Source organism: Gigantopelta aegis, chromosome 9 (assembly GCF_016097555.1).
Source record: "Gigantopelta aegis isolate Gae_Host chromosome 9, Gae_host_genome, whole genome shotgun sequence".
Lineage (NCBI taxonomy): Eukaryota > Metazoa > Mollusca > Gastropoda > Neomphalida > Peltospiridae > Gigantopelta > Gigantopelta aegis.
Genome location: NC_054707.1, coordinates 66,009,525 through 66,037,061, shown reverse-complemented (window position 1 = coordinate 66,037,061; position 27,537 = coordinate 66,009,525). Strand labels below are relative to the sequence as shown.

Sequence of the window (27,537 nt, the reverse complement as noted above, 5' to 3'; positions counted from 1 at the left end):
TTTGCATGTCTAGCCGACACACGCTCCATACGAGTAGCCGATTTTCTCGTCAAATATTATCATTTTGTCGCAATAGACGGCAGTGGGAATGTACAATTTGGAAACGCTGAATTCAGCCTGCGTGTTTTCACGTGTAAAGTTTTTTGCGACAGGTAGGCGGCTTACAGTTTAAAACTGATTCCGATTACCTTTCTTGTGTACTGTTTGTCTCCTCTTTGTCATTGCTAAAAGATTGTAGAACACGTTACTGCTACAAACTGGTTTTTAGTTTTGATATACAAAAGAAAAGAAAAAGAAAAAGATGCAAAGAAGCATATATTATTATTGTAAACCAAAGGTATGAGCGGCAAAAAATATTGTAATTTGTCAAATAGGTCGTAATGTATATGTGCAAAAACTATTTCTAACTATTAATACTGCTATGTCAAAGTATGTTATGTTTTGGGTTATCGTTTCATGAAATTAATAATAATAATAATAATAATAATAATAATACAGGCCTGTACGCAGAAATGTATATGGGGGTGCGTATTCGACGGCTCAAATGGCCGGAGTTGCTAGGGGAGTCCAGAGGCATGCCCCCCGAATTTTTTTTAAATCTAGAATGCAGGAGATACATTTTCCTGCATTCTGGGAAGTTTCTTTGTCTCAAAATATGTCAAATATATTTTTTACACATCCACGGACGGACCTCGGCAGACTATGGGGGGGGGGGGGGGGGGGGGGTGCGTACGCACCCCTCGCTCATCCACCCACCCACCCACCCACCCCTGCGTACGGGCCTGTAATAATAATAATAATAATAAATAATAATAATAAAGTTGATAGTTGAAAAATATCTTTTTAATGTATTTCAATAGCAGTTTTGATTTGTAAAGAAAATGACAAAATAATGCAAATAAATGATAATCAAATGACATGGCAATTCATAATCCAATGTTTTAATATAAGGTAATTATTAGGTATCTGGCGCAGATACAGGGATTTGTAAAATGGGGGTGGGGACGCCCCGGACATGGTAAGAGGTGTTTGAACAGGCTTTTATTAACAAAACAAAAACAAAAAAACAAAAAATTGTACGTCGGCGAAAAAAATGGGGCAGCGCAAGCCACCCCCACTACCACCCCCACTCCCGGCACCTCCCCCTGGATTTGAACCTGGGTATAATTTTTCAGATGAATCGTTTTGCTTATTTATTGTTTGAATTAATGCTATTTTATGGTATAATAAGGCGGCATAAAAAAAATGTATAATAACACTAATAGGCGTAACAAACTCAGGTTGTTTGATATGAAACTATGATAACACATTGCGGTGACAATCTACTGAAAAACTAATTAATTTAAAAACTCAGATATAGAAATTTAACTGTCTAAAAAAATATTAAAAACAAAATTCTAAACTTTCGCAATATTTCAGAATTCATTTAAGATGAGAAAATGACAGTAGATCTATTGACATGCGTATACTAAAGAACTAAATAGCGTTTTTCATAAAACGAAATATTTAATTTTTAAGAATAAGAATATTAATTCTTGGAAAGTTTTATTGTTAAAAGAAATATTATAATGGTAAACTTAATGTGTACTTAATATTAATAATTTCATGATCTACATAATAAATGTAAACTTAATGTGTACTTAATATTAATAATTTCATGATCTACATAATAAATGTAAACTTAATGTGTACTTAATATTAATAATTTCATGATCTACATAATTGTTACATGTTTTCCTTCTCTTTTTTAAAAAAGAAATTAATAAAGTTATATTCCAGTAAAACAAAACAATTGAAATAGCCAACATATTTATAATAAATATGCGTGTCCCTTGATCTTATTTAAATAAACGTATTTTGAAATAGCGCTAATTATAATTATACATAGTGTTCAATTAACTTAGTTATATCAGTGAGAAAGCTGAAATTAGTTTTAATTATACGGGCATTTTCATTCTCTTTTTTTTCTTCTTTTTTTAACAAATACAATTTTTTTTATATATATTTATTTTTGACTTTGTAAAAAATTATTTTATTTATTTACTTATTTACTTACTTACTTACTTATTTACTTACTTACTTACTTACTTATTTATATAAAGTCTTCAAGACATTCCAGGCAAGTTTTTTTTTTTTATTTTTAGTGAAGTAAATATCGGTTTTAGATTCAGTAATGCAATATGACGCACCCATTATTTAAAAAATGTTTTTTACAAGACGATTAGCTACTTGTTTTCCAACATAGTATGCATATTAAAATACTGAGAAATTAATCAAAACGTTTTGATTTTTTAAATTATATTTATGAGTACTTAAAAGTAATTGTACATAAAGAGCTATTAATAGTTTCTTCAACGTTCTTCTGGGAAATGTATAGTTAGAGAAATACTTATTCCGTTTACATATTATTATCAACTCATTGCAGTTCATTTAATTGATTTAGAATTTTTCGTCTTTAGGTTAAAATATGTGTTAGTAATAAATAAATAATATAATATATTGCTAATATAGATCTATGTGTTATCACACAATTCGATAATATTTGCCCGCGTATTTTAGTTTCACGATAGACTTACATGTTTGGGTAAACCAATCGTTATACCGTTAACATTCCATAAAATCCTAAAAATATTGTACAGTGTACTTATTGAAGTTCAATACAAAAAGAAAATTAAACTTCATAAAGAATGATTTTTATCTTTTTCTTTTTTTGTCTGAAAGCTCTGAAATGTTTTAAAAAGAAATAATCATAAGATTTAAATCTGAATTTATTGGGGAGGGGGTATTTTATTTTTGGAGCATGCGCATCATACTATTGAATATTGTACCTTATCAGAAAAAAAATGAAGGGAAAGAAAACTCTCAAAAAGTTACATTTCTACACGGTAGCTACATCTAATAATTTAATGGTGATAAAAAGAAATTGGAAATTAACTCATGAACAAATTCCACAGTGGTACAACAAACACCGAGTGAAGTGTGTGAACTAATAATAAGCTGTATAATTATAGATAATTTATCTGTGGGAAACACAAGATGCTACTCTCTTGCGATCTAATTAAAAGGCTACAAGATAAAAGCGCTTCTCCTGGCTATTTTACGAGAAGATTTTTCATCAAGTTCAAGAGCCTTGTTATGTCGACTGAACGCGTTTTAATTTGACACAGCTGTTGTCTAACATATTGCTTCAAGTCCGAGATGAAGGTCCGACTTGACGTTATATCGCGTCATTCAACAAGCCGTCACACGCGCCGCACAAGACCTTCGGAAAACAAAAATATTTTCCTTTGCATGTTTAATAAAAATCTGTGATCCCTGCTGGAAGTGGGCGCTAATCTCAAAGTTATTTTTCCAATTCCTTCCCTTTGACTCGGCGAGACGAAATTACGGGTCGCGTGAGCTAAGGTTCCACGTGTGAGACCCGGGTTCGCACCACGCTGCCAGTTTCCCTTAGTGTCTCAATGTTCCTGGATCATGCGATGCCAGTGGGTTTGTAGCTAGCGGGACCTCAGAGATCAAATCAAAACTCACTTTTCCAATACAATTTTCGCGCCGGCTCCCTGATGAGAAATTTCTACACATCTTAGGGAGGGATACTTTTGCGAAGCATTTAAAAATCTAATTCTGTCGGGCAGATAACATTTCTGTTTGGACTTGGTTTGGCTACTTTGTTAATTAGAAAGGACGTGGTTATTTGCCGTGTTATGTGTGAAATCGTTTCGTATGTGTATTGCTTTCAGAATAAAGCTAATTGGTAATAATTGTATTATGACGTGCAAAACGACCATTGGCGGTCCACACACCTACAAACAGATTTTCTTGATTAACTTAGGTGTTAAACTATGATACAAAAATAGTTTTTATTATATAATACCAGCTGCAACATGTCTGGTAGTAGGTGATATCGTATTTACTAGTTATCACAGAGCAAACCTAAATAAGCACATGTGCCGAGTATATATAATATGTATTTGTTTCTTTGTTTTGTGGTTTTGTTTTATTAATTTTTTTAAAACATTTTTAAATTGAGGTTTGGGATCTATAGTATACGTGTTTTAAAAGAGTATGTTTCTTTTCTTGTAGTCTCTTCTTTTTCGTCTCTCTTGCCTGTCTTTTTTCTTTCTTTCATATTTCTCTGTTTCAATTACATATTTCGTTTACTCGATTTGGTGTTGGAACCATCTTCTAAATTTCATAGCACGTTTACTGTTATTTGTGATAACTGAATGCGTGTATCTTTTATTGTAATAATACGGAGTGGTGTTTAAAATATAGAATGTACGTTTTATATTGAAACTCATAATAAGAATAACAGAAAAAATACATTTCGTTAGACAGTAGAGAATAATATTAGTAAAGGAATGTAAAAAAAAACAGAACAGAGGGAAAATAGTTTACTAATCAATTACAGTTTAGTTTAAATAATAAAACGAGGTTAGCTTTAAAAAAAAGTATTCAAAACGTGCGAATTGTGTTTGTTTGTGCTTTTGCTTTTAAAATTTCAGTTTTTATTTAGAACTAAAACAACATGTCTGGTTCATTTAACATCAAGTGTAGCTATGAGAGACTTACAAATAACCAGTGCTCCTTGACTAGTATATTAAAAGATGCTGTGCATTGCTATTCTGTTAGAAAGTGCAGCTATCCATCTACATACAACTAAAATATTATATTATCAAACTTGTGACATACAGGAAGCGCGGAGTGTATTTGAAAGTGCGGGCGAGTGGCATGAAACTAGGAAACAGGGAGAATGAAAATACATGCACATGATGGCACGACCCTGTGTTCAAATACATGTTCAGCCTTCTGAGCACGGTAACAGGAAAAAGAGGGAGGGCCCCCTTCCCCTCACCCAGTTCCTCGGCCCCATATGTAATAAAATACTTAAGTACTATTTGTGTGCGTGAATGCGTGTAACAGCGAGTGCACCCGTGTGTGATGTCTGTGCATCATTTGTTTAGTTTTTCTTCAGAGGTAATAGGTACACGATAGTGTTATCATTATTTGTATTCTTATTCCTATTTTACATACTGATATTATTTAGCTATGCTCTCTCAAAAATCTATAAGGAATGGCTTATGTTGTTTTATGTTTGTTTCATTTTGTATATATGTGACGTGCATAAGGTGAGACGATAATAAATTACCTGTCTGTCTGTCTGTGTTTATGTATGTATGTATGTATGTCTCTTTGTCTGCCTGTCTGTCTGTCTGTCTGACTGTGGGAAGATTCATCATCTATAAACTGCATATCAAACGACAGGTACAGACTAGAAAATTATAATTCGAGTGTCTGTCACCCGCCATCCTAAAATCTAATCATACACGGCAGAACATTAACAAAATATCATGATGTCCTGCCATTTGTTTTGTGAGATTTTTTATTAGTTGGAATGGCAAATCGAAATTAAATACTTCATTCATACCAAAACTGAAATTTCGCTTTTGCTTTGAATTTTTATTACATCCAAAATTGGTAACTTTAAAAATTTATTTTTGATTTGATTTATACCCTCTACGTTTTATGTGACACTTACATTCTTTTGGCTTTCGTGTACGCAATGCCTGTGAGGCTGTGTGGTACCTTTTAATCATCTGTGAATAATCTAATGAAGTATTGTTTGCGAAACTTACACTGTTTGCTTAGTTGTGCTTTCCAGCCAACTGGTTCCGGCTTGTAACAGCTGTTTAAACGTGTCCCAAGTGTTAATGTCGTGGCTGTTGTTTGTAAGTCGTAAAGCAAACAACAGTATTAGCGGAACAAATTTCAACAACTTAATAGGTTGTCGTAAAATTGAAGAGAGCATTCAAGAAAGTCCTCACAATGTTCAGTTATTACTTGTACTACCAAGTACCAATACCATTACTACTGCGACTACTACGACTACTACTACTACTACTACTACTACTACTACTACTACTACTACTACTACTACTACTACTACTACTACTACTACTGCGACTACTACTACTACTATTAATACTACTATTACTACTAATATTACTACTACTACTACTACTATTATTATTAATACTACTATTACTACTACTACTACTAATACTACTACTACTAATAGTACTATTAAAGGGACACACCCTAGTTACGGCTATTTGTTAACCATTACGGCGTTGTTTTTCGCTATTAAACCCCATTTTTCACAAATAAAATTGCACTTTACTTACATTTTATTATTTAGAATACACATTTCCATTCACCTGAAGTGCTTTTTGGTAATCCTGATGTTTGTAAAACCACGAAATGCATTTTTTGACCGTTATCATTTTGGTTCGGTTTGTTTTCTCGTGCACGGTTCGCGCAATCAACATCCGATTTGTTGTTGTTCATTTGTGAGATTTTTCTTCACAGTTCGTGAACATTTTCAGTAACAATAAAGTTCAGACAAGTAAGTGTCTCAATACAAAACGTTACAAACCCTTAAAACCAATAATTTTGCTAAGTCTTACGATATCTGGAGAGGGGATACAACCAGGACAGAACAGTTGGAACATGTCCAGGAGAGGTGAAACGAACGCACCCCAAGTCTGTGAAATTTGTCGTGACATAGTCATTGTTGTGCTTCGAGCGACATCTACCGGTGACATCAGAATACTAACTTTCAAAATTATTTCAAGCAATTGGGACATGGGGATTCCCATGGTATTTTTCACTCCATTTGATAAAAAAGTGATCTAAGTGTGTTACAGGTTTGTAGATTAACCAAATTATAATTTATTTTCGCTGGATGGAACTAGGGTGTGCGGCTTTAATACTACTATTAATACTACTACTACTACTAATAATAATAATAATAATATTACTACAACAACTACTACTACTACTATAAATAATACTATTACTACTACTACTACTACTACTACTACTACTACTACTACTACTACTACTACTACTACTACTACTATTACTACTACTACTACTACTACTACTACTACTATTATTACTACTATTATTACTACTATTACTACTACTAGTTCTACTATTCCTACTTCCACCACCACCAATACTATTACCCAACCACTGTCATAACCGGGGAAGGGGACTGTGGTGGTCAGTCACAATTCTTTTTCACCATCACAAGTAAAAGCAACGTGCCCCCACCCGCCGCCCAATATAATATCGTGGCTATACGAATGTATCTGGTGAGTATTGAAAATAATTACGTTTGTTAATAACAGTTATTTCTGCAAACGTCTTCCCCGTGGTACCTTATGAAAGGTGAAATTTTACTATTTGTATTTTATATTTGAATCGGATTGTCTCACAAACCAGTCTTCTTTTCCCCTCGTTTCTTCTTTTTTGTTTTCATTTCTTCTTTTCTATCCTCCAAAACGCCATCATCCATTCTTCGCATTTATTTATTTTTAACTTATTTTTTCTTTCTTTCATTCTTTGTATTTGTTGTTGTTGTTATTTATTGTTGGGTTTTTTGTTGGATTTTTTGCTTTGTTTTTTCCATTTATTTCCTTTTTCTATCTTTCTTTTTCTATCTTACTTACTTTCTTTCTTTCTTTTTTTCTTTCACACTCACTGTTTTCTTGGAAATATCTGCTATAATTAATCGACATTCTGTCGGTGCACAAGAAAATAAATGTATGTGTGTGTGACGACCCTATGTGACTAGGTCAACATCCCAACGTAGACCTCTACCGATCCGCATTTCACCACTAAGTGCATTCCCGATAATCCGATAGAGTTCCGGATCTGAAAGCACTAACTGGTTTAAGACTATTGAAACTACAATAATCCATAGGAAAACGGGGCATGCAGGAAGATGCTCAATAATCAAGATCACTGATACAATACTTACAGTTAATGTTTGTTTTGTTTAATGACACCACTAGAGCATATTGATTACAGTATTAATAATCGGCTATTGGATGTCAAACATTTGGTTATTCTGACATATTAGACTTAGACTTAGTCTTTTTTCCATTAGTATCAAGGGATCTTTTATATGCACCATCCCACAGACATGATAGCACATACCACTGCCTTTGGTGTACCAGTCGTGGTGCACTGGCTGGAACGAGAAATAGTTCACCGACGGGGCAATACTTACAGAGTCCAGCGACAAAATGTCCAGTGTCCAGAGTAAGCGTGTATGGACCCGTAGGATATAAACCCATTAATACCTACATACCAAACAATATTCTTCTGTTTTACGTATTCTTTTGTAGAAACCTTTTTGAACCTTGTGCATGAACCCTTTTTAACTTCCTTGTAAATAACGTTTATTTAACTATCATTTAAGTACAAGTATTTTTATCTAATCATTTGTATAAACGTTTTTAATCTTTTTTTCTTTTTTTCTTTTCTTTTTTAAACCTTGTGTATAAACCCATTTTAACTTCCTTGTAAATAACGTTTTTTTAACTATCATTTAAGTATTTTTATCAAATCATTTGTAGAAACGTTTTTAATCTTTTTTCTTTTTTATCTTTGTTTTTAACACTCCCCTACCCCCTCTCATTCCGAGTACAGTTTTTAGCCCTGGACCCCGTTCCACAAAGCGATCTTAGCGCTAAGATCACCTTAAGTGCACATGATAGCTGTGCAGTTACGGTATCTTAGGGCTAAGATCGCTTTGTGGAACGGGGCCCAGGTGAGATATCGTGCTCGCAACGAGTGTGCTTGAACATTAAACTGAGATAAGCACGTTAATTCCTGACATCTGACCTGAGAGTTATTTGTGGCCATACATACATGCATACATACATACATACATGCATACATACATACATACATCAATACATACATACATCAATACATACATACATACATACATACATACATACATAATACATATGGTTGAGTTAAAGAACTTCCTTTAAATGGAAGCTTCGATAGCTCAGAGCGTATCGTGGTTAGTCTTGCAATTTGCGGGCGAATCGGTGCCACAGGTTCGAGTCCCAGCAACGGCATGGGACAATTTGAGAGGCCAGAAAGGATTTAATTATCCCCTGCGCCAGTGCGTTAATATCTATGTATGTAACAGTCAACCTCGACATACATACAATATATAGATATTCATACATCAATACATACATACACACACACCAAACAAACAAACAAACAAACAAAATGCTGTGATGGGTTGGGATTGTTTTGTTGGGCTGGTATGTAAGGAAAACGGGTCTATAATGTGCACAAGACATTGATAGAAACGAATGAGATTCAGACTGAACAATTGTACATACATTTAATAAACCCAAATTAGTATGCTCCTTTTTTCTTTTTTTTTCTTTTTTTTTTCTTTTTTTGTTGTTGTTGTTGTTGTTGGTTTTTGTTTTGTTTTTAGTCCAGTATATATCTTGTATCAGGTGATTGATAACTAGTTCAAGGAAAGTAATTTTTAGCTCTGCTTAGCTTGTGAATTTATATGATAGCAAAATAGAAATATCTTAAATGGCTCCCCATAATTTAAATTAGGGGAGCAATTAATGACTCCCTTAATTTCCTTAATGGCGAGGACTTCATAGACATAGTTTACTTTAAATATGGTGCAGGTTTCAAACAAACAAAAAGTAATGTAAAAAAAATGCTATGCCATTAACAAGCTACTCGACTTCTATCTTACATAGTAAACACGATTGTCAACTGGCCCATCATCTTCTACCACGGCGTGTAATCTTTTCTAACAATATGACAATTTTAAATACACTTCCTTACTTGTTCGAGTGTCTCTCCCCCCCCCCCCCCCCCCCCCCCCGCCAAAATATTTAAAAAAAATAAAATAACATAAAATAATAATAATAATAATAATAATAATATTAATAATAATAATAATAAATAAATAAATAAATAATAATAAAATAATAATAATAATTTTGGGAGAGATATTTCTTAAAGAAAACGTCAGTCGGTGCATTTGAATTGAAAATGTCAAAATTTTGAGAGAAAAAAAAGGAAAAAAAGAGAAGTCGTAAAAGTAAGGATGTGCATTTTATCCACGAAGGGGCGGGACGTAGCTCAATGGTACAGCGCTCGCCTGATGCGCGATCGATCTAGGATCGATGCCCGTCGGTGGGCTCATTGTGCTAGTTCTCGTTCCAGCCAGTGCTCCACAACTGGTGTAACAAAGGCCGTAGTATATACTATCCTGTCTGTGGGATGGTGCATGTAAAATATCCCTTGCTGCTAATCGAAAAGAGTGGCCCATGAAGTGGCGACAGCGGGTTTCTTCTCTCAATATCTGTGTAGTCTTTAACCGTATGTCAGATGCCATATAACCGTAAATAAAATGTGTTGAGTGCCTCGTTAAATAAAACATTTCCTTCCTTTATCCACGACTGGTATATTATATATTAAATGCCATTGTACGTGCTGTCCTGTTTGATGGAAAGTGCCTATAAAAGATATCCTGTGTTTGACATCCTATAGCCGACGATTAATTAATAAATATGCTCTAATGATGTCATTAAAAAAAACCCCACTTTTATCCTGGAAAAAAGACTGTGAGCTCTTTATTCAAAACGTCCTGCCATTTTACTTGTGTCTTTAGTATGTTTAGATGCATTTTTGTTGACAAAATCATTGTGGATTTTGTCAATAAACATTTGTTGTCCATCCTGACAACAAAGTATTATTTGCATTTTTTATACAACTAATATTACACATATAACCTATTTAAAATATTTTACAGTTCCTTTGAAGTTAAAGTTTGTTTTGTTTAACGACACCACTAGAGCACATTGAATTATTAATTATCGGCTACTGGTAATCAACATTTGGTAATTATTCTATACAATCTTAGAGAGAAATCCCGCTACATTTTTTTATTAGTAGCAATGGATTTTTTATGTGCACTTTCCCATATACAGGACAGCACATACCACGGCCTTTGATATATCAGTCGTGGTGCACTGGTTTGGATTGGGAAAATGCAATCAGAGAATGGCTCCACTGCGGTGATTCGACCCTACGAAGCAAGCACCTCAGACGAGCTCTCTACTAACTGAGCTAGATCCCGCTCTTGACAGGCCCGGCTCCGCAGGGCTCAATGGGTAGGTGTAAACCACTTGCACCGACCAGTGATCCATAACTGGTTCAACAAAGGCCATGGTTTGTGCTATCCTGCCTGTGTGAAGCGCAAATAAAAGATCCCTTGCTGCTAATCGGAAAGAGTAGCCCATGTAGTGGCGACAGCGGGTTTCCTCTCAAAACGCTGTGTGGTCCTTAACCATATGTCTGACGCCATATAACCGTAAAAAAATGTGTTGAGTGCGTCGTTAAATAAAACATGTCTTTCTTTTTTCTTTCTTGACATGCCCTTTAAGAACAAAACTATTTTATTTACCCATGGTACGATAATACTTCTAGCTAGCGAAAACTAATGGTTATTTCAGTATATATTTCCTTGGAACATTAATTTTTGCACACCACGTGTTTTTGACTTACACCATCACAGCTATTTAACAAAATGTGTTTTATCTGCAATCTCTCTTTAATGCACGTGAATTGTGGTTTTTGATGTATGTTTTTCCAATATGTGATCAGTGCACATTACCTGCAGTAGATGAATGGATTAACCCACATGTGCACCATAACGGTGATTTGGAGACGTCGTTTTAATGTCCACACCTACAGACCATGTATTGTAAATCGCAAGACACCAAAGAAAGTCGTCCTTGGTGACTCTCGTTATTAGAACAGTTGTTACCTCAGGTCGATACGACAGCAGGACAGAATTCTCTAAAATTTCTTTACAAGTATTCCGGGCTTTGTACCTGGTCGCTTGACAAGGACACGCGCACACCTGGCGCAGGTAGCCTTTGAAACCGACAACTATCTGATATGTGTAATATTCTTGACATGTTCCAAATTGGTTTTGGCTTTCAAGGACTATGGGAAATTAACACCACAAATTACAAAACATACATTTAATTTTTTAAAAAGAAAGAAACTTTATTGCTCAAAAATCGGTTGTGTGAACTCGTATAATGTATTAAGATAGATTTATGTGGTTTTATTTTATGAATCCCGATGACATCATACCTTGATTAGCAATAATGTATAATAATTTCAATATTTATGTGCTCTGATGTCAGAGATGTTTGATCAATTTACTCCAGGGACAGGTAACATCTTGATATGCATAGATTTACACACGGAAAAAAATACACTATTTTGATTTATAGTGTCTGTCAAATAAGATTCAGTTACAATCAGTACCATTTAGAACCTCATATTAAACAAATTTGACACAACTTAAAAGTTAACAAATATATTATATTACGTACGCATACACATGAATGTGTACACAGAAGTGTTTTAAACAAAACAGTTATATATATATATATATATATATATATATATATATATATATACACACACACATACTCTGGAAAAAAGAATTACATGAAGGGGATTAGCTATGCAAATGACTATGAAAATATTACTAACTTTATTTTAGCTAAAATGTATACAGTGTACATTGTCAAGCAATCAAAAATATTATTGGTAGTAAATCTTAAGGCAAAGATGAATTTTACTTGTTGAATGTAGGAAATTGCATTTCAGAACATCTAGTTTTCAACTTTTTACGGGTTGCATACACGGGCTTCCCATGAAACGTTGCTCTGTGCCCTCGATCTCAGTTAGTCCCCGCCCCTCCCAATGTTTACTTGCTTCCGCCGTACCTGATTGTGCATACCAGTTGTTTATGATAATAATTATTGTTGTTATTAGTATATAATTCATTATTTTTATCTACATCTATTTCGTTATTTAAAACAAACAAAGAAACAAAGAAACAAACACAAAATTAGTTTACTTTTTTAAATTACATGTAAATTAAAATAGATACAATCATCGTCAAATATTTATACCTATAATTGTAGCTTGACAAAGTGTATTAATGTGTCTGATATTCATGCTAAATTCATCTTTGTTCTTTATTTCTTTTCCTTACAGTCTCGCGATAAGCCATATCACTAAATCAATTTGAACATGGACAAAGTAATTATACTAATTTAACAAAGCACATATTTTTCATTTTACCATGACCGGTTTTTCTCACAGCTTTGCGGCACTTGACCAAAATATTGTTTACCGTCGGACCCTGTCGGCAGCGAGCGGACGCGCTTTCTATCGGTTCGTCGATGTAGTTGGTGGCATCGTCAATATTACCTGTAATTTGTTTGTTACAGTTCTTAAAAACCTTCTTTCAAAACTCTATTTGCAGAAGAAGACAAAAGATTGTAAAGATCTTAGAAGGGGAAAAAACGGGTTAGTCGAGCGACATTAAGAAAAATACTTTTCTTGTACATTCACCGAGTAAAATTATTTTATTTTATTAAGTTTTGGTTCAGAAAATTGAGTTAAAAGAATCCAAGTTCTTCCTAGGTTTCTGTCCAGTTCTCTTCTCTTTTTTTACTCTTTTTTTTTCTTTTTTAATATTACATTAATTTGTTTGGCACTAATTTTCAAAAGTGTTTAAAAATACAACAAACATTTGGAAACAAAATTTGAGAGATTTGTTTTTTTAGTTTGTCTGTCATACATGCTATTTTCAAAATCCGCGTTCCTTGTTTTATACCTATGTTTGACAAAGACATAGAACATTTAGTCTTTTCGTGTTGGGATGTTGTTAAATATCTATTCACTCCATCACCACTACCATCCACAAAAAAGAATTGTAATAAATGAAATTTATTTTCGAAAATAGAATTTAAAAAATATTATGTGGCTTTTAATATTATGTGCATGCATGTGCTGTGGGACTGTTTCGTAAACCGCACGCGTTTGTGTGTTGTAACACGAAAGATTAGTCTTACTTATAAAAACAAAACAAAAACAAATTTTAGCTACTAGTTACTAAATGTAAATAACGTTTAATATATTTTTTTTATTCTTGAATACGATACAACTAGTCATGGTATATATTTGAAAGAATGCGTGGGAAACAGTTGATGAGATTTAAAATTTAACTAACGTTTGTTAATAAAAAATAAAAAATAAAAACCCAAGGACGAGTACTAGTACATTACTCTTGCCGTATTGGTACTAGTGTTAATACAAGTGTGGTTATATAAATATTAATTAACAGTACTTTATTATGAAGTTAAAAAATTAATCATTCGCCATCACAAAAACTATTGCATTTTTTTAAAAAGAAATTTTAAAACAAATTGGCAAAAACAAGGACTATTCAATAAAAGAAATTTTAAAACTGATTAGCAAATCTTAAATAATATTAAATGTCGTCTTGAAAACGCGAGCACCTAAAACGTTTTTGTTTTTATTTTCAAATATTTACATACATAATATGCCATGTTATTCTAAACTGTATGCACAGATATCACTGCATGCGTTACGATCGTACTTAGCCGGAGTAGCTGACCTCCCCCCTAATACCCACCCTCGAAAATACGAAAAAGATATTTTATTTTTGTTTATAAGAGCCCTTGTCTACCTGGAAAATACGGTGCCCCGGTTTGTGTTTACTGTTCCCCCGGGTGTTTTTAGGACATTTCCACACCCGTGAAGTAAATTCGATGAACTGACGAAGCTATCAAAAAGTCTCTAACATTAACACGAGTTAACAGCCGGAAACTCGACTGGAGCGAAAATCCCCAATCTATAAAATCTATACGACAGATCATTGTGAGTTTGTTACGGCAACAATTTGACCCTGTTTATCACACACCGCCGAGTATGGGGTCACATCTTGAGCGATGTTTATTGAATTGTAATTTGTATTGATATTACATTTTGTCAAACGATTTTCGCTTTAAAAATTCCATCTCTGCATCGCGATGCAGAAGAGAAGAAACATCGCCATGTAGAATTTGATGTTGAGACAATTTCTGTGACATTTTGTTTCTTGGTTCTTAAAATTTATTTTTAAAATTATTTACTTTTTTAATATCCTAATAATGGCATTTTAAAGGTATATAAAATTATGTGCACATATAAAATAGGTTTTGTTAGTTTTGTGGATTCATGTTTACATATTTCACTTTTATGTAGCATAAACCATTGTTCAGTAGTTACCTCTTTTTTAATTGGTGGGTTTGTTTTTTGGGCGTTGTTTTTTGTTTTTTTGTTTTGGGGTTGTTGTTGTTTTTTTGTGGGGGTTTTTTGGGGGGGTTGTTGTTGATGTGTTTGGGTTGTGTGGGTTTTTTTTTTTGTTGTTGTTGTTTTTTGGGGGAGGGTGTTTAATTATTTTTGTTCCATTATTAAATTTCATGACATTATGTGATAAAAAATAATAAATTTGTTCTGTGATAAAAAAAAAGAAGAATTTCGTCTTCAGAGTTTGTATGGTTAGCAAAACCAAATGTTGGTGGGGTTTGGGTTTTTTTTTACATATTTTTATTAATTATACTATTTGTCATTAATTATAATAAAAAATAGTATAAAAACAACTTTTTAAAAATATATCATGAGATAAACACTGAATTTTATTCTCGGTTCCATCTTTAATTAGTTGCCGTGTTACTCTCCCTGTACTGAATCCACCCCGCTCTGACCTTCATTCCAAGTCACGTGACTCTTACCAGCCCTTTGAGGATATGGGTTACGCCCCTCGGGCCGTTTGTTTAGTGATCTCAGGCTACTGGTGCGAAATTGAAAAGCTATTTTCTTCATTTGTCCTTCTTTGGTCGTAAAAGTGTGGCAGTATATTTCCCACGCGACCACACGCGACAGCACGCGACAGAACGCGCTACTCGTTTACAAGGCGCGTGCCTCTATTTTGATTGGTGAACAGAAATATTTACAAAGGTTTCACTAAAATGGTGGCTGTTTACTTTTCAATCTGGTACATGGACTTGCCTTGCACATTTAAAAAAGTTCTGTTTTCATAAAACAATGTCTATGATTAAACTAGTATATTTAGCCTATATTTATAAATAATACGGCAGGCAGGCAGTACGGCAGGCAGTACTAGTGTGTCAAAATCGGGTATTGTCGCATAATAAAATGACACCATCGTGAAATTATTAGGTTGGTTGGTTGGATGGTTCTCTGTTTTGATGGTTGGGTGGTTGGTTGGTTGGTGTTTGGTTAAAAAAAAAATTAAAATATATATATTTTTATTTATTATTATTATTTTTTGTTTTTGTTTTGTTGTTTGCTGTTTGTTTTTGGGTGGTGTCGTGGGTGTCAGTCATAAGGAGCATATAAGTGATTGTTTATTGTCGGCAGACGGTTTGTTGTCTGTCCTGTAACATACACACTGTTACCTTGTGCGACACCTAACCTAAACCTAAGCGTGCTGAGGTATTATTTAGCAAAATATTGTTTCCTTTCTTCTATGCGAAAACCTGTATACATATTTTTTGTACTAGAGTTTAAATCGGACTAATTTGAATAGCAGGTAGCAGGATTATACCCAATATTATTTGACTGTGTGAAGGTTCGAAGTGCACCGTACTTTAAATAGCGCAGTAAATGCTAAAACGCCTGTCATTGGTGAGATAGCTGATTGCTTGTTGTCATAAAGCTGTGTTTTATTTGTTCAGCAAATTCCTGTAATATTTCTCGTTCCAGACAATGCATCACGACTGCTTATATTAAAATGTCTGTTTGTTTCTTTTGTTTAACGACACCACTAGAATGCATTGATTAATTAATCGTCGGCTATTGGATGTCAAATATTTGGCAATTATGACTCGTAGTCATCAGAGGAAACCCGCTACATTTTTCCATTAGCAACAGGAAAACACATACCACGTCGTGGTGCACTGATTGGAACGAGAAAAAACCCAATCAGTTGAATGGATCCAAAGAGGTGGTTTGATCCTGCGACGCAAGCACCTCAGGCTAACGCTGAACCGACTGAGTTAAATCCCGCCCCAAAAGGTCGTCGTATGTGCTATCCTGTCTGTGGGATGGTGCATATAAAAGATTACTTGCTACAATTGGGAAAAAATGTAGCGGCTTTCCTTTCTAAGACTATATGTCAGAATTACTAAAAAAAACCCACACCATTTAATAGACATCCAATAAACGATGATTAATAAATCAATGTGCTCTAGTGGTGTCGTTAAGCAAGCAATTTTTTTTTTCCTGTAGTATGGCTTGAATAGTGTAACATATACTATATTGCTTGAAACATGTGCGAGGTGTCAATAAAATTAGGATGATAAATTTGGGGTGGAACTAAGTTAGTAAATTTATCTTGAAGTTTTGTTTACGGGATGTTCAATTTTATTCGAAGTTTTTATATACTTACCTGTGATGCTTATAATTTTGCACAGCTCTTTACCCTTGATCACCGATTCATTTCAGTATTTACCATTGTTTTATTCCCAACAGCCGAATGTATTTTTCGTGCTGTGGTGTCATTCATTCATTCAGTAAATCATTCATTCCCAATAGCTGATGTATTTGTTTGTGCTGGGGTGTTGTCATCCAAACAAAGCCTCACTGGAATATGGACACGGGACGTGTTTACGTTCATTAACACCTGACGGTTTTTGATGATTTCTTTTTTTTCTCCACCTGTTCACGACCACGCTAGATCTGACCGATGAATAGAGTATCGGACCACATGCAATGAGGCTGACGAGAACAAAGAAGAAACCCGACAACTGCACTAAATGGACCAGTCAGCACAGGGACACACGTATGACAAACAGATGTTTTTTTTTCTTCTTCGTTTTCTTTTTTCTTCATCAATCTCAAGAGGGTCCTGTTGTACTTCTTGAGACGTTTCTTGTTCGTATGTTGCTTTCAGCCAACATGGGAGTGACTTGACAGAATTCTAAAGAAGTTTTTTTTTAATCTGTTCCAAGGGGTGTGATGGGTGTACACGCCCCCTTCCCCCTCCTTTAGGACCCGGCAACGTAGATTAAATGTTCTAGATGGCTGTTAAAGAAAATTGTAAATTTCTGAAAAATTATCAGACTACTGTCATACCCATACCCCACCTTCAGCCGCAAATGCCTTCGTGGTGAATTACGTGCAGATGTCCACTACATGATGTAATTAATAAGTTTTATAATTAACTAAATTCATAATATGAATTAAACAGGTTTCAGAATTAGTTAAATGCCACCTGGAAAGGGCATAATGTAGACCTCCATTTTTGTATTCCTTATTATAAGGGAGCGCGGCGTAGTTCAGTGGTACAGCGCTCGCTTGATGCACGATCAGTCTAGGATCGATCCCCGTCGATGTGCCCATTGGGATATATCTCGTTCTAGCCAGTGCTCCACAACTGGTATAACAAAGGCCGTGGTATGTATTATCCTGTCTGTGGGATGGTGCATATATAAAAGATCCCTTGCTGCTAATCGTGGTCCTTAACCATATGTCCCACGCCATGTAACTGTAAATAAAATGTGTTGAGTGTGTCGTTAAATAAAACATTTCCTTCCATTTCCTGTCCTTATCATACATATGTTAACAAACATTTTTGGTATACAGGGTTCTTAACTGATTTTAAAATGAAGATAATATTACATGATATTTCTCAATCATGACCGTAGGATGGATATTGAAATAGTGCGCTCTGTCACTTTTGCGAATTGAGAGAGCTGAAAACTGGTATTAACATCTTATAAAGTTTGTTTTTGTTTCACGACACCACTAGAGCACATTGATTTATTAATCATCGGCATTGTACGTAATCTTAGAGAAAAACCGCTACAGTTTTCTGTTAGCAGCAAGGGATTTTTATAAGCCTTTTCTCCACAGACAGGATAGCACATATCAAAGTGTGAATAAATGCGGCTGGCGTTGTGTGTGACTGATCATAGATCGATCCCCGTCGGTGGACCCATTGGGTTCTTTCTCTTTTCAACCAGTGCTCCACAACTGGAGTAACAAGGACTGTGGTATGTACTATCCTGTATGTGGTATGATGCATATAAAAAATCGTTAGCTGCTAATCGAAATGAATAGCCAATGAAATGACGGCAGCGGATAATAAAGGAAAATTATTTATTTATTTATTTAATACATTTTAAATAAATAAATAATAGTAATTATTATTATTAAATGCAAATGTGTTTCCATACAATACCAAACACACACGCATGCTCGCTTGAACACACACATATATATACACACACGTACACGTTCATGTACACGTACACGTACACACACGTACCAACAAGTACACACATACAAATACATACACATACCAACCCTCCAACCCCCCCCCCCTCTCTCTCTCTCTCTCTCTCTCTCTCTCTCTCTCTCTCTCTCTCTCTCACACACACACACACAAACACACACACACACGCGCGTGCGCGCACACACACACACAAACACACACGCACGCGCGCGCGCGCGCACACACACACACACACACACAAACACACACACACAAACACACACACACACACACACACACACACACACACTCACAAACACAATGTTATTATTGAGTGATCTTCGCACGCCGAATGGTGCTTGCGGTGTAACGATACGGCCTGCTGCGATACTTGATTGAAATTCTATATACACCGACCACTTGCTATGTCCCTGATTGCATAAACGAACGCGTTATTTAATTAATATGGAACACATCATACACCTAATAACATAGACATAATGTCTGAAGTATTTGAGACTTACAGAGATAGTAGGCGTACTGGGATGACATCGTAGGAGTGATAGCAAAATGTGCCTGTAGGTCCGAATAAATCCGTTTGTCAGACTTTCATATTTCTGGGCACGTACGTGCGAATATTGGAGTACATTCATGTGTAAAATTTAAAGTTTGTTTTGTTTAACAACACCACTAGAGCCCATTGATTTATTAATCATCGGCTACTGGATGTCAAACATTTGGTAATTTTGACATATAAGTCTTAGAGAGGAAACCTACTACTTTTTTTTCCATTAGTAGCAAGTGATTTTTTTTTATATGCACCATCCCACAGACAGGATAGCATATACCATGTCCTTTAATATACCAGTCGTGGTGCACTGGCTGTAACGACAAATAGTCCAATGGACCACCAACGGAGATCGATGTTATACTGACCGCACATCAAGCGAGTATGTGTATGTGTGGCTGTATTAGGTGTTGGTGTGTATGTGTGCATGTGTGTTTATGTATTTGTTCATGTGTGTGTTCGTGTGTATGTAAGCAGGAGGAATATAACTATTTTAGCCGGTTTGTTAAAGAAACTAAGAAAGATTCGCATCTACATCTGAAGAAATCCGGACTAAGTTGTAGTCTAAAACGTTTTCCCCCACTTTTCGTTTATACGCGTTTTCCCACCAGAGGGGAGAGCACATACCACGATCTTTGAGCATTGAGTGAAATGTGAACAATGTATTGGTTGATTTATTGCCATAGGTAACATGACCCCATCCCAATCCGAATCAAATGGATTTATTCGGATATTGCCCTTGCCAACTATTATATTAAAAGTTACCCCAAAGTTACCCCCCCCCCCAAGGGCCTTAATTTGCATAAATTCAAGATGGCCGCCATGTCAGAATTCAATGTACAATGATCTTGACCCAACTGATATGACATGCATTTATTCTACACTCCACTTCGTTGCTACTGAAAGCAAGCGTCAAGGCACAGTTCCAGTGGTCACATTCGACCAGCCTCTCTGGTGGAAATCTAGAACAATCATTCTGAATGAAGATGCAGCCAGCATTCTCAAGCCAATCATACTGATACTTGGGGGTTTTCACACCACAATGAGTTACCTTGGCAGTATCGGTCACATAATGCAAGGATCGGGCCTGAAGGAAATGCTGGAGCTAGTTTATGCTGGCAATGCTGTGGAGCACATGTTAGCTGGAAAGGCATATGCAAGGGCTGTTAGAGGACACTTCCTGGTAGACGCTGCTTTAAATGCGATCCTCTTAACACACTGCCATGATGTACCAGTTTTTTCAGGAGAGGAAGACGTCCCAGATATCTCAGATGACCTTCGGGAGGCCCTGAAATGCTGTGATGCTTTCCTGGCAGAAGAGATGACTGACGAAGTGGTTTGCCAGCAAGATGTATTTGACCGGATAAAGGAGAAAATGGAAGCAGAGAAAGAATGCTTGTCCGAGTTCCCAACAGGAAGACTCTGGATCCAGTACATGGGGATGGTTGAGTTGTTGAAGACGTTTCTGAGATCTCAAAGGACGGGTGACTTTCAATTGTACCTGAGGTGTCTCCAGGACATGCATCACTATCTTGCCGCATCTGGACATAACTTCTACGTTAAATCAGTGCAGATCCATCTTCAGGATATGCTGGAATTGAAAGAAACAAGCCCTGATGTCTACAACAAGTTCAGTTCTGGTCTTTTTGTCATTCGGCGCAGTGACCGCTTCTGGGCTGGGTTGCCAAGTGATCTGGTCATCGAACAGGATCTTATGCAGACAATCAAATCCACAAGGGGTTTGACAAGAGGCCGGGGTATGGAAGAGAAGCAGCGGACACGCTGGCTTCTTGCAATGCCCGTCTGTGCTGACATCAATGAATCAATGCAGGAACTTACAGGTGCAAGATACAGTACTGGTGATCAGCATAAGACCCTTTTTGTTGCGCGGAAGGAACGCGATCATAAAAACACTTACGAGATCTTTCAGTACCTCAATGACTACAACCCATTCGTGTCAGAAGAAGGAGCATTACACAGCGTAGCCACTGGCGTGACTGCAAGTGCCTCGTGTAATCCACATGAAGCAAGGAAAGTCGGAGAAGCTATCTTGGACAAAATGGAGGGACAAAACGCATTTGATTTTGTCTTCAGAAGGAAGGACCAAATAGAAAGAATGGGACTGAAACAGCTGGTTGTGGATGGCGAAAAACTAAAAGTTGACCCTCAGCTTCTCTTTCAGAGGCTGCTAATTCTAACTAATAACAGTGAGTATAGCATGGATGATCTATTGAAATATGAACTTTCTGCGCAACAAACAGCATTGTTTGATAAACACGGTCTTCTCCGCCCTGCAAACAAGCCACAACTGGCTGATGCGCTACCGTCCACCCCGTCAAATGAAGGCCAGCAAACAAGTGACAGCAAACCAGTGTACAATGTCCTCGATGGAGGTTCTCTTTTACAGAGATTTCCCTGGGAAAGGGGTGAAACATTTGGTTCCATAGCTTCTACGTACGTCAAGTATGTGAAAAAGTTTTCAAATCCAACTGTCGTTTTCGATGGATATGAAACGGACATCTCCACAAAATATGTGACTCATCTCAGGCGATCAAAGGGTGCAGTTGGACCAAAGGTGTTCTTTACTGGCAGCATGGCGCTAAAGTCGAAAAAGGAACACTTTTTGGCAAACGACGAAAATAAGCAGAAATTCATCAATTTCCTGTCTGAAAAACTCCAAGCCCAGGGTATCAAAACATTGCACTCCAAAGGTGGTGCTGATCTTTTGATTGCATTAACTGGGGTGAAGTGCGCAAAAAATGGTGCTACACATGTTATCGGAGAAGACACCGACCTTCTGGTGTTACTTTGTCACCATGCTGAAGAGGACATGGATGATTTGATATTTCGATCGGACAAAGCAGTGAAACCAGATAAAAACACTAAAATTACAGAGTGGCAGATCAATGCTTTGCAAACTTTTCTGGGTGAAAAGCTTTGCTACCTGTTACCCATCATCCATGCCATTGGGGGTTGTGACACAACTTCCAGATTGTACGGGATTGGCAAGGGACTTACACTTCTACCTAGAACAATGGACTGTCAGCCTGCCCCTGACTATATTCTTAAGTTGATAAGGTCCCAGTGTAAAGGGGACTGCTCCACAAACAGAAATGCACAAATGCACAAATGCATGTAGTGAATGTCGTGGTGATGACTGTTCTAATAGCACAGCTATAATTGATGTAACTGAGGATGACACGGACTTGCACCTAGGGGCTGAGCCAAGTTGTGCAGCTGATTTATTGGACTAGGTAGGAAGTATTTGGTCCCAAAGAGTCTTCTAGGGCTAAAGAAACATCAATCAAAACCAAATTCTACAGGGAATTACAATAACAAGGTACAAAATATCTATTTTCAGTAAAATCAGGGACTACGTCATGCCATGACGTAATACTACGTCATAGTGACGTCATATCATGACGGAAGTAGCCTTATTTGATAGATTGATATCACATTCCTATCTGTTGTTCATACATTTATGGGCCCTAAAACCACTCATAAAAAAGTTTGCTGTACATTGAATTCTGACGTGGCGGCCATCTTGAATTTATGCAAATTAGGGCCCTTAGGCGGGTAACTTTGGGATAACTTTTGATATGATGTTCAGTGGGGTCCAATGAACCAGTCAACGCAAAAATACCTTCTGTAGCAATTTGTTCTAGGTATTTTACAACTTTACTGGACTACCTCATCACATCTCTATTAGTTTTCAGTTTAGTATTTCCGCCTCATCACATCTCTATTAGTTTTCAGTTTAGTATTCCCGCCTTATCATGTCTCTATTACTTTTCAGTTTAGTATTTCCGCCTCATCATATTTCTATTTGTTTTCAGTTTAGCATTCCCGCCTCATCATATCTCTATTAGTTTTCAGTTTAGTATTTTAGTATTTCCGCCTCATCATATCTCATTTAGTTTTCAGTTTAGTATTCCCGCCTCATCATATCTCTATTAGTTTTCAGTTTAGTATTTCTGCCTCATCACATCTCTATTAGTTTTCAGTTTAGTATTTCCGCCTCATCATATCTCATTTAGTTTTCAGTTTAGTATTCCCGCCTCATCATATCTCTATTAGTTTTCAGTTTAGTATTCCCGCCTCATCACATCCCTAGTTGTCTAGGTGTCAGTTTAGTGTCTAATACCTTTTACGTCGACAACTCCTCATATCATTTCATTCCAATTCACCATTTCTATGCCTAGTCTTCTCACACCAATGCGACGTATAACATACTCAGAGTGGGAGCAGGTATCGGGGTACGAACCTAGAACTTACAAGTCTCAAGTTATATGATCAACGGGGTCCTAACATTTGCCTGTGCGTTTGACAATACACACACGTGCTTTAACAGTCCTCTTGGTTTAGATCGCTAAACAAACACTCCCAGATCGATTTATGTTTTGTTTTCAAAAACACAGAAAACTTTAAACTAGTCTTTTGTGATTTGACACGTGCGTCGAAATCGTGCAAATACTGACCACTCAAAAACAATAAAATACATTTTAAAAAATTAAATACAAGAAAAAAGAGAAGGAATAAACAACAAAAGAGACATAATAAAAGAATGAAAGACAGTTAAGAAAGCGAAACGTAATTGTATTATGTATTTAATGCATCAAGAAAATCCTTTTAAAAAATTGTAACTTGCACAATAAATGATTCGCCCACGCTTTTTTCTTTAAAGTTCTGGGAAGGGTTTTTTGGTTTAGATACATTTCCCTCTCTTTGTGGTTATTTTTTTTTTTTTTTTGCTCTCTCTCTCTCTCTCTCTCTCTCTCTCTCTCTCTCTCTCTCTCTCTCTCTCTCTCTCTCTCACACACACACACACACACACACACACACGCACACATCTATCTAGAAAAAGGTATTGTAAATAATGGCAAATGATCCATTTTAATAATCTATACTCTTTGTCAATTTATTTTATAATCTTTATGTCGGTATTCCATATATATGAACAATAAAGCACTTATTTATAATAGCCAAACCGCTGAAATACTAGTAAGGTGTATATATTCAAACCCACATCACCACTTTTAACACTGTTATGCTAAACAAAAATATTTTTATCACATCAAGCGAAAAGCTTTGCAATTCAGCAACTATCAAACGACATCTTTAAAAATAAAATCCTTTATTGTTAGAACATGCCAGGCTGTAGTGCTATTAAAACACTAAAATGTACAGACAAGAAAACATTAAAAATAAAGAAAACACTGGTGATATAATTCCATCATAAATTCTCTATTTTTCTAGTGCTGAACTAACAATCCGCAGTTCTGGGTGACACACTTCGCTTATTGGCAGCAATGGCTATTTCAAGTCGTACAATGTTTCTGCAATTAAGTGGCTCTGCTCATATCCTTTTCAGAATATTTTACCTTTATTTCTACTCCGTAAACATTTCGAATGACAATGGTAGATAGCGCATGGAGCATTTTTATGTCGTTCTCCTGTGCTATTACTGCGCAGAAAGCGTATTAAGCCGTGCCGGATGTTAGGTATGAAAAGACCACGTCGAAAGGGCGCGGGTCGGCAGCTAGCGCTCTCAGAAAGCCTTCAGAGCCGCACCGGAAGGCTTACCACTTATTATTTACAGAAAAATGGCAACCGGTTTTAACGCTTGGTTTCCTTGATGGCGTTCATATGTTGCATTGTTTTACTCCCACAGCCCGCGGCGCTTTTGATTCCATTCTGATGTTTGGCCATTTTTCAAAGCGCTCTTTTGCAGTGTAGAAATTCAACGTGGTGAGCCAGAGAGAGAGGGGACTTGGAGAGCAATTCAAACAGGCGTACGCCGCGGAGGCATTCTCTGTCGCTTGGGGTTTTTGTTCTTTCGGTAACATTCATTGTCCCAGCTCGTGTTTTGCTGTCTTTCAATCACACTCGAAACTTGCAATTCTCGTCTGATGTTTCAAAAGATTTGCATTTAGTCCATTTATGACACAGAACCCCATGACAGGTATCCGCGCTAATATTTATTCTGAAATGCTCAGAGAGAGAAATCAAGTGTTTTTCCTGCGCATCACTGTGACAAGAGCGCAGTTTACTTGAAGGGATTCTTGTAAAGAAACCAGTTATTATTGAGAACCGAGTCCAATAAAGTTCAACGAACGTTAGACCTAAAGCTTTTCTAAGTTATACTACACCATAATGTGTCATGTCGTTACCTGTTGTAATATAGTCCGGTTTAGGAAATAGTTCCTCATTAGAAATAATATAAAATACTAACATAGCTTTTTTAAATATTTCTTTGATGATTAAAAGTAGGTTCACCTCTGAAGTATTTTAATAACTCGTTGCTTTGAAATTGCTTGTCATTTTTTTACTAAATGATAACACCTTAAAGCGAGTGGTATGTTGTTACTTATATAACAGCAAAACGAGGCTGCGCTCTGTCGTATGGGTGGATAACTGGACATTTGCATATCAACTTATGTTGAATGTTGTTTTTATTTTGTTTTTGTTTTTGTTTTGGGTGGGGTTTTTTTTTGGGGGGGTGTGAGTTTTTGTGTGTGTTTTTTGTTGGTTTTGTTGCTGGGGTTTTTTGCTGGTTTTTGTTTTGTTTTTTTGTTGTTGTTTTTTTTTTGGGGGGGGGGGGGGTTGGGGGGTGCAATATACATGTAGTTATCAAGGAAGAGTATTTCCTAAAACAAAAATAGTAGTCACGTAGCCATCTCAATATTATGGTATTTTTAACAGACTATATTCTGACATAATTCTTTTTTTAATTGCATGCACAAGTGAATGGTGTTGTGTAATCTTACGGCCCAATTATAGATGATAGAGTCAAACCCAGCCTAAAAACGGATGGGCGGGAGGAGAAAAAAGTTTACAAATACTAGTATACTAAAAGGCACATGCAAGGCGTTTCAGTACCCTAATTGAATAAAGTTTAAAGTATGTTATGTTTAACGACACCACTAGAGCACATTGATTTTAGATCATCGGCTAGTAAGAAGTAGAAATAACCGTTACTATTGTTAATGGTCGATCTTCCCCGATTCGGTTTCAGGCTAACGTCTTCTCTCTTTTTACTTTTTTTTTTTTTTTTTTTTAAACATTATTTGTTTTCTATTTTTACAGGATTGGATCGCCCGGTAAAAGTCAAATTCGGACCACACAAAACAATATAATTGAAAATGAATGAAGACGTCGAAAAATCAAATTCCTCTGAACGTATTTACAGGAAATTATGGCTATGGACACATGTACGTGAAATGGAGGTCGTAAAAATAATATGCATGAAACGGCAATGAATTGTTTCTTCGGAATGTGTATGTGAAAGTACCGACCAAGAAGGTTCATACGTGAAATATGACACGCTATGAAAGTCCATGCGTCAAAGGACGAGCATACACGTGTTTGCCTACATCCACGTACATGTATGTATGAATGAATCAATCAGTCAACCTTTGACACGTGCTTAAAATCCACTGAAGCTTCAAGCACGTCTGCTAACATTCTTTAAGTTATCATATGCATGAAAAAGACAGCTCTGCAAAATTTGTGTCAACTGATCTGCATGGCTGTGATTTACATGGCTGTGGCTGTGGCGGTTCTGGACCAACGGGAAAGGACAATTAAGGTGAACTGAGGCACTAGAACAACGTTAACGATCTACGTGGTTCTCTGGAAATCGAAGTTTGCGACAACGACTACCACTACAGACAGAGAGCGTTTAATGAGCTGCGCCAATTAACCCCCGCTCTGATCAATGTGTGGGATGGACACGCTATCTGGTCAGCTAAGAGAGTTTGTGCGTCTGCAAACTTGGACAGGCGGAAATACAGGAAAGAGTCATTAGCGAAGAAAGATGCTCTTTATGTTGTGTACGAACACACACAGCGGCGCGGGGAGGAATACATGCTCTAAAACTAAAGCGCGAAGATAGAGTCTGTTATGGGATCGGGAACCAAATAAAAGAAATCTTTTATTTTCA

The 27,537-nt window shown here is 36.2% G+C and overlaps 1 long non-coding RNA gene across 1 annotated transcript; it reads left to right on the top strand.

Moving 5' to 3' along the window:
* Window positions 1–27,537, top strand: LOC121381345. Its single transcript, XR_005959068.1, has 2 exons — window positions 1–152; window positions 26,682–27,537. It is a non-coding gene; the product is annotated as an uncharacterized LOC121381345 (long non-coding RNA).